Source organism: Pseudorca crassidens, chromosome X, assembly GCF_039906515.1.
Source record: "Pseudorca crassidens isolate mPseCra1 chromosome X, mPseCra1.hap1, whole genome shotgun sequence".
Taxonomy (NCBI): domain Eukaryota; kingdom Metazoa; phylum Chordata; class Mammalia; order Artiodactyla; family Delphinidae; genus Pseudorca; species Pseudorca crassidens.
The window spans coordinates 83,962,383-83,976,046 of NC_090317.1; positions in this window are offsets into that span (position 1 = coordinate 83,962,383).

A 13,664-nucleotide genomic window follows, 5' to 3' on the forward strand; every position below is an offset into this window, starting at 1 on the left:
TAGGGTTACGTTTAAGGTAAGGGTTAGGGAACGGGTACGGTTTAGGGTACAGGTTAGTGTACGACAACGGTTTAGGGTTAGCGTAAGTGTTAGGGTACGGGTTAGTGTTAGTGTACGGGTTTGGATGAGGGTACGGTTTAGGGTAAGGCTTCGGGTAAGGTTTAGGGTTAGGGTTTGGGTTAGGGAACGGGTTTAGGGTACAGGTTAGTGTACGACAACGGTTTAAGGTTAGCATAAGTGTTAGGGTACGGGTTAGTGTTAGTGTACGGGTTAGGATTAGGGTACGGGTTAGGGTAAGCCTTCGGGTAAGGTGTTGAGTGGTTCTTCAGAAGTGTTTTCTGAGATGTGCGCATGTGCTTGTCCATGTGTGAGTGTGTGTGTGTGTGTGTGTGTGTGCGCGCGCGCGAGCGAGCGCGAGTTTCCCGGGGATCCATAATTTCCCCTACAAGATCTAACGGGTCTTCCAGTGAGAACACTAGGCCAGTGTCAGAGGTTAGGTTGAGAAGCAGAGAGATCTCCATGCCAAAAAGCTCCCTTCTTCCACATGACCCTCCAAACCCCAAGACCCACTTCCCCTCCCCCTCCGCCCTGTGTTCCACCTTCTCCCAAAGGATAAAAATTCACAGGGGCACCTGGAAAGAATTGAGCATGACATGTGGACGGGCTTCTGACACAGAACTGAAGCCTGAGAGCCTGGCTAGCGAGGCCTGCGGGAAGAAAGACCCCGGTGGTAGCGAACTTGTGGACAAATGTAGTCGAGGCCAAGTGGCCTTCCCCAAGTAGGCCCACCGGTGCGACCCATGCCATCCCCAAAAGTCCCACCCCTGCGCTCAAAGGATGCTCGGGGTTTCCACGCAGGGATGCAGCGCGGTGGTCACCTCCGGACCCTTGTGACTCAAGTAAAGAAGGGTTCACAACCTTCGGAACCTTCCCGGGATGTGTCTGCCACTGACCCACAGGATCTTTGTCCCAGTGAAGCACTCAACTTGAGCAGAACAGAGGTTGCTCCCTAGGAAGTGATGCGGTGCAGACAAGCCACAGGACAAGAGTCAGAAGATACAAAGAAGAAACTGCAAGCTCACTGGTGGGATCTCTGCAGTGTCGTCGACAGCGGCGTTCACTGTGAACCAGGGCATCAAGGGAATCAAGAACTGCCTAGCTACACTTGCGGGTTTCGTGGAAAGTGGCCAAGTTGGTGAAAGAGCCCAGCTGAAGGTGACATGGCTGGTCGGTGAGCTGGACTATGGATGGGGATGAGGATAATGGGATATTGGTGCCTCTGTGGCTGCTGCTGCTGATGATGATAATGATGATGACGATGATGGGGAGAAGGAGGAGGAGGAGGAGGTGGAGGAGGACGAGGACGAGGACCAGGACGAGGACGAGGACGAGGACGAGGAAGGTGATCTAATAGTTTCACAGCCACCACTACACACCGTCCACTGTTTGGAAGTTAAAGGCAGGCGCGGAAGGCTCGGTGGGGGTAGGGAAAGGGGAGACTGCCATTTCTGGAGCCACAGTGCCATCCAGCGGAATGCGTTATGTGAAAAGCCCAGGCAGCCGAGCTGTGTCTTCTGCCCTGCGCAGGGAACCGCGAGGCTGTGCTGGGCAGAATGGGTTCTGCCCAAGGCGCAGGAGGTCTCCTCCACGGGGTTTCAGAGGCCTGTGAGGGCGCCGTGCGCGCCAGTGCGACCCTGTGGGGAAAATCATGAGCTCTCGGGGCCCCGGACACAGCAGGCAGTTCCCGGACTGTCCAGCCCAGGGAGCGGAGCTTCCCCCGTCAGCCATTTTGGGGGTGGGCCCAGAGCAACTCTGCAACTTTTCCTCCGGTGTCCCTGCTGGGGAGTGCCGGGGTGCCCTGCCTGCGGCCGCACTGGGGTCACGTGGCCCCCTTCCTCACCGGAAGCTGAGGGTCTTAGAGGTCCTGGAGCCGGGGCCATTTGCACCGGGCACTCCCAGGGGCGGCCATCTCGTGCTGCCCCTGGGGTTTCTGAGGGCCTTGCCCAGCTGCACAACCAGGGTCCAGTCCTTCGCGGAGAGCACACATGAAGGCACGGCCCGGAGCCCATTGCCCATGTGCACCCTCAGGACAACACACCCACCCCAGCCCCACGCCGCGCCGTCCCCACTGGGCCAGTTGCTTCCAGCCCTGTGGCTGTCTCCATCCCTTGAGACCTGGTAACTGGCTTTGAGCGAAACCATCTCCGCTTGGTGGCAGTATAGCTCCATCAAGGCCAACTAAGCGCCTAACCCTGCCCCCACTACATCATCAGGCCTGGGTTCTCCTCCCCTTCTAATGTAAAACCAAAAGCAAAACCAAACCAACACAGACAGTGCCACGACGGAGGAGAGAAAAGGAAAGAAAGCAACCACCCACCGGCACCCACGCGGACCACCAAATGCACAGGACGAAAGGACCACTGGCCACGAGGCTGGACCCCCTGCAGTCCTTTCCACTTCCTTTCCTCCAACCCCCTTTTTCTTGACTCCTGCTCTTGGGAGAAGTAAAAGGCAAAGGATACACCAAGCGACCTGGCTGGGTGACATTGCCTGAGTGTCTAAATCACAGGATTTCTCCTGGACCAGGTGGCAGCCACCTTACTGGTGGCGAAAACCTCGCTGGCTTGCAAGTCACTTTGTTGCAGGACTCCGCTTCCCTTTCAAGGCCCGGAGCTTCGGCTTGAGGCCACCACCTCGGGCTGGCCCAACAGTGCAGCCAGAAGTGGCTGGCCCAACCCGGAGGCGCCCCCAGCATGGGGTGCCAAGGACTGGCTCTGGGCGGGCTGGCCTTGCCCTCACACAGGAACCTTGCAAGACTAACAAACATCGCCAGTCACAGAGCCCCACACAGGACCTTGCTTCTCTTGAGGATGGGCACAGACTCTGCTCCCACTTGGAGACCCCATTTATCTGGCTAAACAAGGGACGTTTCAGGTTTACACTGGCAGCTTGGGTCCACCTGCTGACCGACGACTATCACCTGGAACACAGAATGGCTGCGTGTCCCTTTTTGAGAGGCCCTCTGGGAATGCGTGTCTCAGCCATTCTCAGAGCACTTGCTGCGGTCAGGGGGGTGGGGTGGGGGGAGACAGGTGCGAGGGTATAGAGGAAAGCACAGGTGACAGCGTGTGTCAGTATGTTTGTGGTTGTGTGAGGGTGTGCTGTGTGTGGCGGGGTAGGAAGATAGGGGGTGTGTGTGTGTGTGCGCCCGTGTGTGTGTGTTTGTCTGTGTGTGTGTGTGTACTCGAGCCCATGCTCTCACACCTGTCTAAGGTGCTTGCCTGCCCGTGGGCATGTGTTGCCGTGGGTATCCGGCTGTGGGTGCTTGATTGCCTGGTCTTCTGAGCGGCGGCCAGCACCAACCTGCCTGGGCTTGTGGACAGGGAGGCGACCGCTCGTAAGTAATACAGTGAAATGTACACTGTTAGGATCACGCCATTGGATTGGGAACCAACGGCAAGCAGGGTGCAACTTGAGGGGGCCCCTGCTGGCTCACGTTTGGACTTGAAGGGCTTCCATAAGGAGAACAACTGCACCGAATGGAAAGTCAAGAGATAATTTTGCAAGCCTCGAGTTCGTCATGCTGTTTCACTGCGAAGTAACTCCTAGATCTTGTTTGGTTTTGTTGGCGTTTAGTTTTCTGGGTTTTCCCGGAGGGTGACAATGCCCTCCACCGCTGGAGAAGGGAAAAGATGTCGAGGAGGAAGGGGAAGAGTCCGAAGTGAACCACACGACTGCCTTCTCCTACACTCGTGCCTCCTCCTTAACCAAAGAGCACACGTGCGAGGAGGACGCTGAGGACACTAGGCCAGCTCAGAATAGACAGTGAAAGGAATAGAGGGAAGCAGTAACTGACCACCACCACCACCACCACCACCGTCACCATCACCACCACCTCCACCACCGTAGCCACGACAACCACGAGCGTTGCCGTGGATCCAGTGCAGGGGCACTTCACTGTGTATCTTTTGCAATATGCACAGGGGGTGACAGGGAGACACAAGCTGCCGGCAGACCAAAGTACAGGCCACCAGGCAGCCCCTTGACCTGGGCATGGCGGCGGGGGCGGCGTGGGGGTCCCTCCTGAGTGCCATCAAGGGCTCCGACTCAGCAGTGGGCCCGCCGGGCCTACAGAAGGCAAAAGGAGAGGTAGAGCCACCTCTGACACCCTGAGTATGTCATGGGTACACTGCAAAGGGCCAAAGAGCCTCGGGATGCACTCAGGGCACTCAGGAAAGGTTAGGTAGAACCCTGGGAACTCTAGGTTACTAAGGGGAGGTAAGGGACACGAGAGGGGTGAGGTAATCCCCGATGGCAATTAAGGGATGGCTGTGAGGGAATGCCCCTTACTCTCCTAGTCCACGGGGGCATTTTCCCTTGCACAGGGAAAGTACATGTATTGGCCATGTTGAGCTTCCCAGGCACGCTCCCAACCGTGCCTTTTGTCCAGAGGGAAGAACTGAAAGTAAGGCATTGAGTGGAAGGCAGGAGCCGAAAGCGGAGAGCAAACAGAAATCAAAAGAAAGAACCATAATGGAGGTGAAGCATGAAGGCGATCCCCAGGGCACACTGTGTCCCAAGTTGGCAGATGGAACCGGCCGAAGCCTCCTGGGGCTTCCTGAGGGAAGAGCCGTCAGCCAAGGCTAAGTCTCAGCCACTCAGGCAAGGGGCAGAAGCGTGTCCAGGGAGAGGCCTGTTTGGCGATGCTGTAGTGCCCAACTGGGAAGTGGAAATAGCAACAGAAAAGGGCAAGGAGGAAGAACAGGGAACAAGGAAGGTAGGGCAACCGTCGGGTCCACGGAGACGGGCAGAGTGGGTACCAGTGCGGGGGCCTGCGCAGGCGTGCTGCCCTGAATGTGACCGTGTGCGGGGTGGTGGGGGCGTGCGTGCGCGAGCCCGAGTGATTTCAGTAACATTAAGCCCTGGCGAACACAGGGAAGGGTGTGAAGCGATGCTGAGAGTAGGGGTTCCACCACGTGCTGCTCCCAATCCCTGCCCTCCTTCCTCCCTGCATTTCCCCCAAATCAGTGTCCGATGTGCCCTGATGTTTCATGCCTGGGAAAGATCCCCCTTAGGCCCTACCCGACAGGAAGGTGGTGACTTTTGTGGTCGCGGGATGTTTTCGTGTGTTTGTTTTTTCTCACCAATTTCAAAGGTGGGCCTACTTCCTGGGACAGCTTGGCCTACAAGAATGTCCCAAACAGACACTCCACTCCTCAATTCTAAGAGTCCTTCAGATACTTCAGCGTGTGCGAAATCCCTGGGACGTGGATGTGCTTTCCCTTGGAGCTCCCTCCTGCTCGCTCTGCACACCTAGGAAGACTTTAGAGGAGCAAAGAAAGGAAACGTTGAGGAAACTGTAAGGAGCCTCACGATCACCTTCCACATTGGTCTCGCGCCAGGCTCTGGGTGGCATATGGGCATGACATCCTTAAACACTCACGCCACGGTGACCGCCTGCTTTGCTTTGCATCTGCGGACACAAAATGTCACCAGCCTCTTCAGTAAACAAAGGTTGTGGCCCTGCCATCGGCACTCACACACTGCCTCTGCCCCCAAGGGTGGCCCCCGAGGGCATTTCAAGATGGAGAAAAGCAGGATAGTAGTCCTGGAAAGTTCAGATGCATACCTAGGAATGATTTCAATGGACCAAGACTCTTGTGTCTTCCCATGATTAGAAAAGCGCTCAAATCTCTGACTTGAGATGTTCTGGGTGAGGTGTTCCTGTTGTTGTTGTTGTTGTTGTTGTTGTTCGTGGTGGTGCTGGTGCTGTGTTTATTTCATTGTATTGTTTTTTGTCTTTGTGATTAGCAACAATCTTTTGGTATTCCCCGACATGTTTCTATTTTTTCCTCTTTTATTCAACGAAAACTCCTACATAGCCTGGCTCCTTCCTCCCGTACTAATTCAAAACCTTGCCATAGCACTTTGTGAGTGGCTGTCGCCGTGTCTGTAGTCCTCAGTAAGATCCCCGAATAAAAGGTTCCTCTCAGCTTTTACGTTGGACCTTTTTCTGCTCTCTACACATCCCAGTCGGCTCTGGATAAAGGCCCTGATCCCTCGTTTTGAGGCTCTGCCTGGAAATGCATCATAGGGTTAGGGTTAGGGTTAGGGTTAGGGTTAGGGTTAGGTTTAGGGTTAGGGTTAGGATTAGGGTTAGGTTTAGGGTTAAGGTTGGGGTTGGGGTTGGTGTTGTGGTTAGGGGTTAGGTTTAGGGTTAGGGTTAGGGTTAGGGTTAGAGGTAAGGTTAGGGTTTTAGTTAGGGTTAGGGGTTAGGGTTAGGGTTAGAGTTAGGGTTAGGGTTAGGGTTAGGGATAGAGTTAGGTTTATGGTTATGGTTATGGTTAGGGTTAGGGTTAGGGAACGGGTACGGTTTATGGTACAGGTTAGGGTACGACAACGGTTTAGGGTTAGCGTACGTGTTAGGATACGGGTTAGTGTTACTGTACGGATTAGGATTATGGTTCGGGTTAGGGTAAGGATTAGGGTAAGCGTTAGTGTTAATGTTAGGGATAGGGTTAGGGAACGGGTACGGTTTAGGGTGCAGGTTAGTGTACGACAACGGTTTAGGTTTAGCGTACGTGTTAGAGTACGGGTTAGTATTAGTGTACGGGTTAGTATTAGTGTACGGGTTAGAATTAGGGTACGGGTTAGGGTAAGGCTTCAGGTAAGGTTTAGGGTTACGTTTAAGGTTAGGGTTAGGGAACGGGTACGGTTTAGGGTACAGGTTAGGGTATGACAACGGTTTAGGGTTAGCGTACGTGTTAGGGTACGGGTTAGGGTAGTTGTTACGGTACGGGTACGGGTTAGGGTTATGGTTAGGGAACGCGTACGGGTGACGGTTAGAGTTAGGGTTAGGGTTAGGGAACGGGTACGGTTTAGGGTACAGGTTAGTGTACGACAACGGTTTAGGGTTAGCGTAAGTGTTAGGGTACGGGTTAGTGTTAGTGTACGGGTTAGGATGAGGGTACGGTTTAGGGTAAGGCTTCGGGTAAGGTTTAGGGTTAGGGTTAGGGTTAGGGTTAGGGTTTCGGGTACAGGTTACAGTACGACAACGGTTTAAGGTTAGCGTAAGTGTTAGGGTACGGGTTAGTGTTAGTGTACGGGTTAGGATTAGGGTACGGGTTAGGGTAAGCCTTCGGGTAAGGTGTTGAGTGGTTCTTCAGAAGTGGTTTCTGAGATGTGTGCATGTGCTTGTCCGTGTGTGAGTGTGCGTGTGTGTGTGTGTGTGTGTGTGCGTGTGTGTGTGTGTGCGCGCGCGCGCGTGTTTCCCGGGGATCCATAATTTCCCCTGCAAGATCTCACGGGTCTTCCAGTGAGAACACTAGGCCAGTGTCAGAGGTTAGGTTGAGAAGCAGAGAGATCTCCATGCCAAAGCAAGCCAAAAAGCTCCCTTCTTCCACATGACCCTCCAAACCCCAAGACCCACTTCCCCTCCCCCTCCGCCCTGTATTCCACCTTCTCCCAAAGGATAAAAATTCACAGGGGCACCTGGAAAGAATTGAGCATGACATGTGGAAGGGCTTCTGGCGCAGAACTGAAGCCTGAGAGCCTGGCTAGCGAGGCCTGCGGGAAGAAAGACCCCGGTGGTAGCGAACTTGTGGACAAATGTAGTCGAGGCCAAGTGGCCTTCCCCAAGTAGGCCCACCGGTGCGACCCATGCCATCCCCAAAAGTCCCACCCCTGCGCACAAAGGATGCTCGGGGTTTCCACGCAGGGATGCAGCGCGGTGGTCACCTCCGGACCCTTGTGACTCAAGTAAAGAAGGGTTCACAACCTTCGGAACCTTCCCGGGATGTGTCTGCCACTGACCCACAGGATCTTTGTCCCAGTGAAGCACTCAACTTGAGCAGAACAGAGGTTGCTCCCTAGGAAGTGATGCGGTGCAGACAAGCCACAGGACAGGAGTCAGAAGATACAAAGAAGAAACTGCAAGCTCACTGGTGGGATCTCTGCAGTGTCGTCGACAGCGGCGTTCACTGTGAACCAGGGCATCAAGGGAATCAAGAACTGCCTAGCTACACTTGCGGGTTTCGTGGAAAGTGGCCAAGTTGGTGAAAGAGCCCAGCTGAAGGTGACATGGGTGGTCGGTGAGCTGGACTATGGATGGGGATGAGGATAATGGGATATTGGTGCCTCTGTGGCTGCTGCTGCTGCTGCTGTTGATGATGATGATGATGATGATGATGATGATGATGGGGAGAAGGAGGAGGAGGAGGAGGAGGACGAGGACGAGGACCAGGACGAGGACCAGGACGAGGACGAGGACGAGGACGAGGAAGGTGATCTAATAGTTTCACAGCCACCACTACACACCGTCCACTGTTTGGAAGTTAAAGGCAGGCGCGGAAGGCTCGGTGGGGGTAGGGAAAGGGGAGACTGCCATTTCTGGAGCCACAGTGCCATCCAGCGGAATGCGTTATGTGAAAAGCCCAGGCAGCCGAGCTGTGTCTTCTGCCCTGCGCAGGGAACCGCGAGGCTGTGCTGGGCAGAATGGGTTCTGCCCAAGGCGCAGGAGGTCTCCTCCACGGGGTTTCAGAGGCCTGTGAGGGCGCCGTGCGCGCCAGTGCGACCCTGTGGGGAAAATCATGAGCTCTCGGGGCCCCGGACACAGCAGGCAGTTCCCGGACTGTCCAGCCCAGGGAGCGGAGCTTCCCCCGTCAGCCATTTTGGGGGTGGGCCCAGAGCAACTCTGCAACTTTTCCTCCGGTGTCCCTGCTGGGGAGTGCCGGGGTGCCCTGCCTGCGGCCGCACTGGGGTCACGTGGCCCCCTTCCTCACCGGAAGCTGAGGGTCTTAGAGGTCCTGGAGCCGGGGCCATTTGCACCGGGCACTCCCAGGGGCGGCCATCTCGTGCTGCCCCTGGGGTTTCTGAGGGCCTTGCCCAGCTGCACAACCAGGGTCCAGTCCTCCGCGGAGAGCACACATGAAGGCACGGCCCGGAGCCCATTGCCCATGTGCACCCTCAGGACAACACACCCACCCCAGCCCCACGCCGCGCCGTCCCCACTGGGCCAGTTGCTTCCAGCCCTGTGGCTGTCTCCATCCCTTGAGACCTGGTAACTGGCTTTGAGCGAAACCATCTCCGCTTGGTGGCAGTATAGCTCCATCAAGGCCAACTAAGCGCCTAACCCTGCCCCCACTACATCATCAGGCCTGGGTTCTCCTCCCCTTCTAATGTAAAACCAAAAGCAAAACCAAACCAACACAGACAGTGCCACGACGGAGGAGAGAAAAGGAAAGAAAGCAACCACCCACCGGCACCCACGCGGACCACCAAATGCACAGGACGAAAGGACCACTGGCCACGAGGCTGGACCCCCTGCAGTCCTTTCCACTTCCTTTCCTCCAACCCCCTTTTTCTTGACTCCTGCTCTTGGGAGAAGTAAAAGGCAAAGGATACACCAAGCGACCTGGCTGGGTGACATTGCCTGAGTGTCTAAATCACAGGATTTCTCCTGGACCAGGTGGCAGCCACCTTACTGGTGGCGAAAACCTCGCTGGCTTGCAAGTCACTTTGTTGCAGGACTCCGCTTCCCTTTCAAGGCCCGGAGCTTCGGCTTGAGGCCACCACCTCGGGCTGGCCCAACAGTGCAGCCAGAAGTGGCTGGCCCAACCCGGAGGCGCCCCCAGCATGGGGTGCCAAGGACTGGCTCTGGGCGGGCTGGCCTTGCCCTCACACAGGAACCTTGCAAGACTAACAAACATCGCCAGTCACAGAGCCCCACACAGGACCTTGCTTCTCTTGAGGATGGGCACAGACTCTGCTCCCACTTGGAGACCCCATTTATCTGGCTAAACAAGGGACGTTTCAGGTTTACACTGGCAGCTTGGGTCCACCTGCTGACCGACGACTATCACCTGGAACACAGAATGGCTGCGTGTCCCTTTTTGAGAGCCCCTCTGGGAATGCGTGTTTCAGCCATTCTCAGAGTACTTGCTGCGGTCAGGGGGTGGGGTGGGGGTGGGGTGGGGGGAGACAGGTGCGAGGGTATAGAGGAAAGCACAGGTGACAGCGTGTGTCAGTATGTTTGTGGTTGTGTGAGGGTGTGCTGTGTGTGGCGGGGTAGGAAGATAGGGTGTGTGTGTGTGTGTGTGTGTGTGTGCGCGCGCGCGTGTGTGTGTTTGTCTGTGTGTGTGTGTGTACTCGAGCCCATGCTCTCACACCTGTCTAAGGTGCTTGCCTGCCCGTGGGCATGTGTTGCCGTGGGTATCCGGCTGTGGGTGCTTGATTGCCTGGTCTTCTGAGCGGCGGCCAGCACCAACCTGCCTGGGCTTGTGGACAGGGAGGCGACCGCTCGTAAGTAATACAGTGAAATGTACACTGTTCGGATCACGCCATTGGATTGGGAACCAACGGCAAGCAGGGTGCAACTTGAGGGGGCCCCTGCTGGCTCACGTTTGGACTTGAAGGGCTTCCATAAGGAGAACAACTGCACCGAATGGAAAGTCAAGAGATAATTTTGCAAGCCTCGAGTTCGTCATGCTGTTTCACTGCGAAGTAACTCCTAGATCTTGTTTGGTTTTGTTGGTGTTTAGTTTTCTGGGATTTCCCGGAGGGTGACAATGCCCTCCACCGCTGGAGAAGGGAAAAGATGTCGAGGAGGAAGGGGAAGAGTCCGAAGTGAACCACACGACTGCCTTCTCCTACACTCGTGCCTCCTCCTTAACCAAAGAGCAGACGTGCGAGGAGGACGCTGAGGACACTAGGCCAGCTCAGAATAGACAGTGAAAGGAATAGAGGGAAGCAGTAACTGACCACCACCACCACCACCACCACCGTCACCATCACCACCACCTCCACCACCGTCGCCACGACAACCACGAGCGTTGCCGTGGATCCAGTGCAGGGGCGCTTCACTGTGTATCTTTTGCAACATGCACAGGGAGTGACAGGGAGACACAAGCTGCCGGCAGACCAAAGGACAGGCCACCAGGCAGCCCCTTGACCTGGGCATGGCGGCGGGGGCGGCATGGGGGTCCCTCCTGAGTGCCATCAAGGGCTCCGACTCAGCAGTGGGCCCGCCGGGCCTACAGAAGGCAAAAGGAGAGGTAGAGCCACCTCTGACACCCTGAGTATGTCATGGGTACACTGCAAAGGGCCAAAGAGCCTCGGGATGCACTCAGGGCACTCAGGAAAGGTTAGGTAGAACCCTGGGAACTCTAGGTTACTAAGGGGAGGTAAGGGACACGAGAGGGGTGAGGTAATCCCCGATGGCAATTAAGGGATGGCTGTGAGGGAATGCCCCTTACTCTCCTAGTCCACGGGGGCATTTTCCCTTGCACAGGGAAAGTACATGTATTGGCCATGTTGAGCTTCCCAGGCACGCTCCCAACCGTGCCTTTTGTCCAGAGGGAAGAACTGAAAGTAAGGCATTGAGCGGAAGGCAGGAGCCGAAAGCGGAGAGCAAACAGAAATCAAAAGAAAGAACCATAATGGAGGTGAAGCATGAAGGCGATCCCCAGGGCACACTGTGTCCCAAGTTGGCAGATGGAACCGGCCGAAGCCTCCTGGGGCTTCCTGAGGGAAGAGCCGTCAGCCAAGGCTAAGTCTCAGCCACTCAGGCAAGGGGCAGAAGCGTGTCCAGGGAGAGGCCTGTTTGGCGATGCTGTAGTGCCCAACTGGGAAGTGGAAATAGCAACAGAAAAGGGCAAGGAGGAAGAACAGGGAACAAGGAAGGTAGGGCAACCGTCGGGTCCACGGAGACGGGCAGAGTGGGTACCAGTGCGGGGGCCTGCGCAGGCGTGCTGCCCTGAATGTGACCATGTGCGGGGTGGTGGGGGCGTGCGTGCGCGAGCCCGAGTGATTTCAGTAACATTAAGCCCTGGCGAACACAGGCAAGGGTGTGAAGCGATGCTGAGAGTAGGGGTTCCACCACGTGCTGCTCCCAATCCCTGCCCTCCTTCCTCCCTGCATTTCCCCCAAATCAGTGTCCGATGTGCCCTGATGTTTCATGCCTGGGAAAGATCCCCCTTAGGCCCTACCCGACAGGAAGGTGGTGACTTTTGTGGTCGCGGGATGTTTTCGTGTGTTTGTTTTTTCTCACCAATTTCAAAGGTGGGCCTACTTCCTGGGACAGCTTGGCCTACAAGAATGTCCCAAACAGACACTCCACTCCTCAATTCTAAGAGTCCTTCAGATACTTCAGCGTGTGCGAAATCCCTGGGACGTGGATGTGCTTTCCCTTGGAGCTCCCTCCTGCTCGCTCTGCACACCTAGGAAGACTTTAGAGGAGCAAAGAAAGGAAACGTTGAGGAAACTGTAAGGAGCCTCACGATCACCTTCCACATTGGTCTCGCGCCAGGCTCTGGGTGGCATATGGGCATGACATCCTTAAACACTCACGCCACGGTGACCGCCTGCTTTGCTTTGCATCTGCGGACACAAAATGTCACCAGCCTCTTCAGTAAACAAAGGTTGTGGCCCTGCCATCGGCACTCACACACTGCCTCTGCCCCCAAGGGTGGCCCCCGAGGGCAATTCAAGATGGAGAAAAGCAGGATAGTAGTCCTGGAAAGTTCAGATGCATACCTAGGAATGATTTCAATGGACCAAGACTCTTGTGTCTTCCCATGATTAGAAAAGCGCTCAAATCTCTGACTTGAGATGTTCTGGGTGAGGTGTTGCTGTTGTTGTTGTTGTTGTTGTTGTTCGTGGTGGTGCTGGTGCTGTGTTTATTTCATTGTATTGTTTTTTGTCTTTGTGATTAGCAGCAATCTTTTGGTATTCCCCGACATGTTTCTATTTTTTCCTCTTTTATTCAACGAAAACTCCTACATAGCCTGGCTCCTTCCTCCCGTACTAATTCAAAACCTTGCCATAGCACTTTGTGAGTGGCTGTCGCCGTGTCTGTAGTCCTCAGTAAGATCCCCGAATAAAAGGTTCCTCTCAGCTTTTACGTTGGACCTTTTTCTGCTCTCTACACATCCCAGTCGGCTCTGGATAAAGGCCCTGATCCCTCGTTTTGAGGCTCTGCCTGGAAATGCATCATAGGGTTAGGGTTAGGGTTAGGGTTAGGGTTAGGTTTAGGGTTAGGTTTAGGTTTAGGGTTAAGGTTGGGGTTGGGGTTGGTGTTGTGGTTAGGGGTTAGGTTTAGGTTTAGGGTTAGGGTTAGGGTTAGAGGTAAGGTTAGGGTTTTAGTTAGGCTTAGGGGTTAGGGTTAGGGTTAGAGTTAGGGTTAGTGTTAGGGTTAGGGATAGAGTTAGGTTTATGGTTATGGTTATGGTTAGGGTTAGGGTTAGGGAACAGGTACGGTTTATGGTACAGGTTAGGGTACGACAACGGTTTAGGGTTAGCGTAAGTGTTAGGGTACGGGTTAGTGTTAGTGTACGGGTTAGGATGAGGGTACGGTTTAGGGTAAGGCTTCGGGTAAGGTTTAGGGTTAGGGTTAGGGTTAGGTTTAGGGTTTCGGGTACAGGTTACTGTACGACAACGGTTTAAGGTTAGCGTAAGTGTTAGGGTACGGGTTAGTGTTAGTGTACGGGTTAGGATTAGGGTACGGGTTAGGGTAAGCCTTCGGGTAAGGTGTTGAGTGGTTCTTCAGAAGTGGTTTCTGAGATGTGTGCATGTGCTTGTCCGTGTGTGAGTGTGTGTGTGTGTGTGCGTGTGTGTGTGTGCGCGCGCGCGCGTGTTTCCCGGGGATCCATAATTTCCCCTGCAAGATC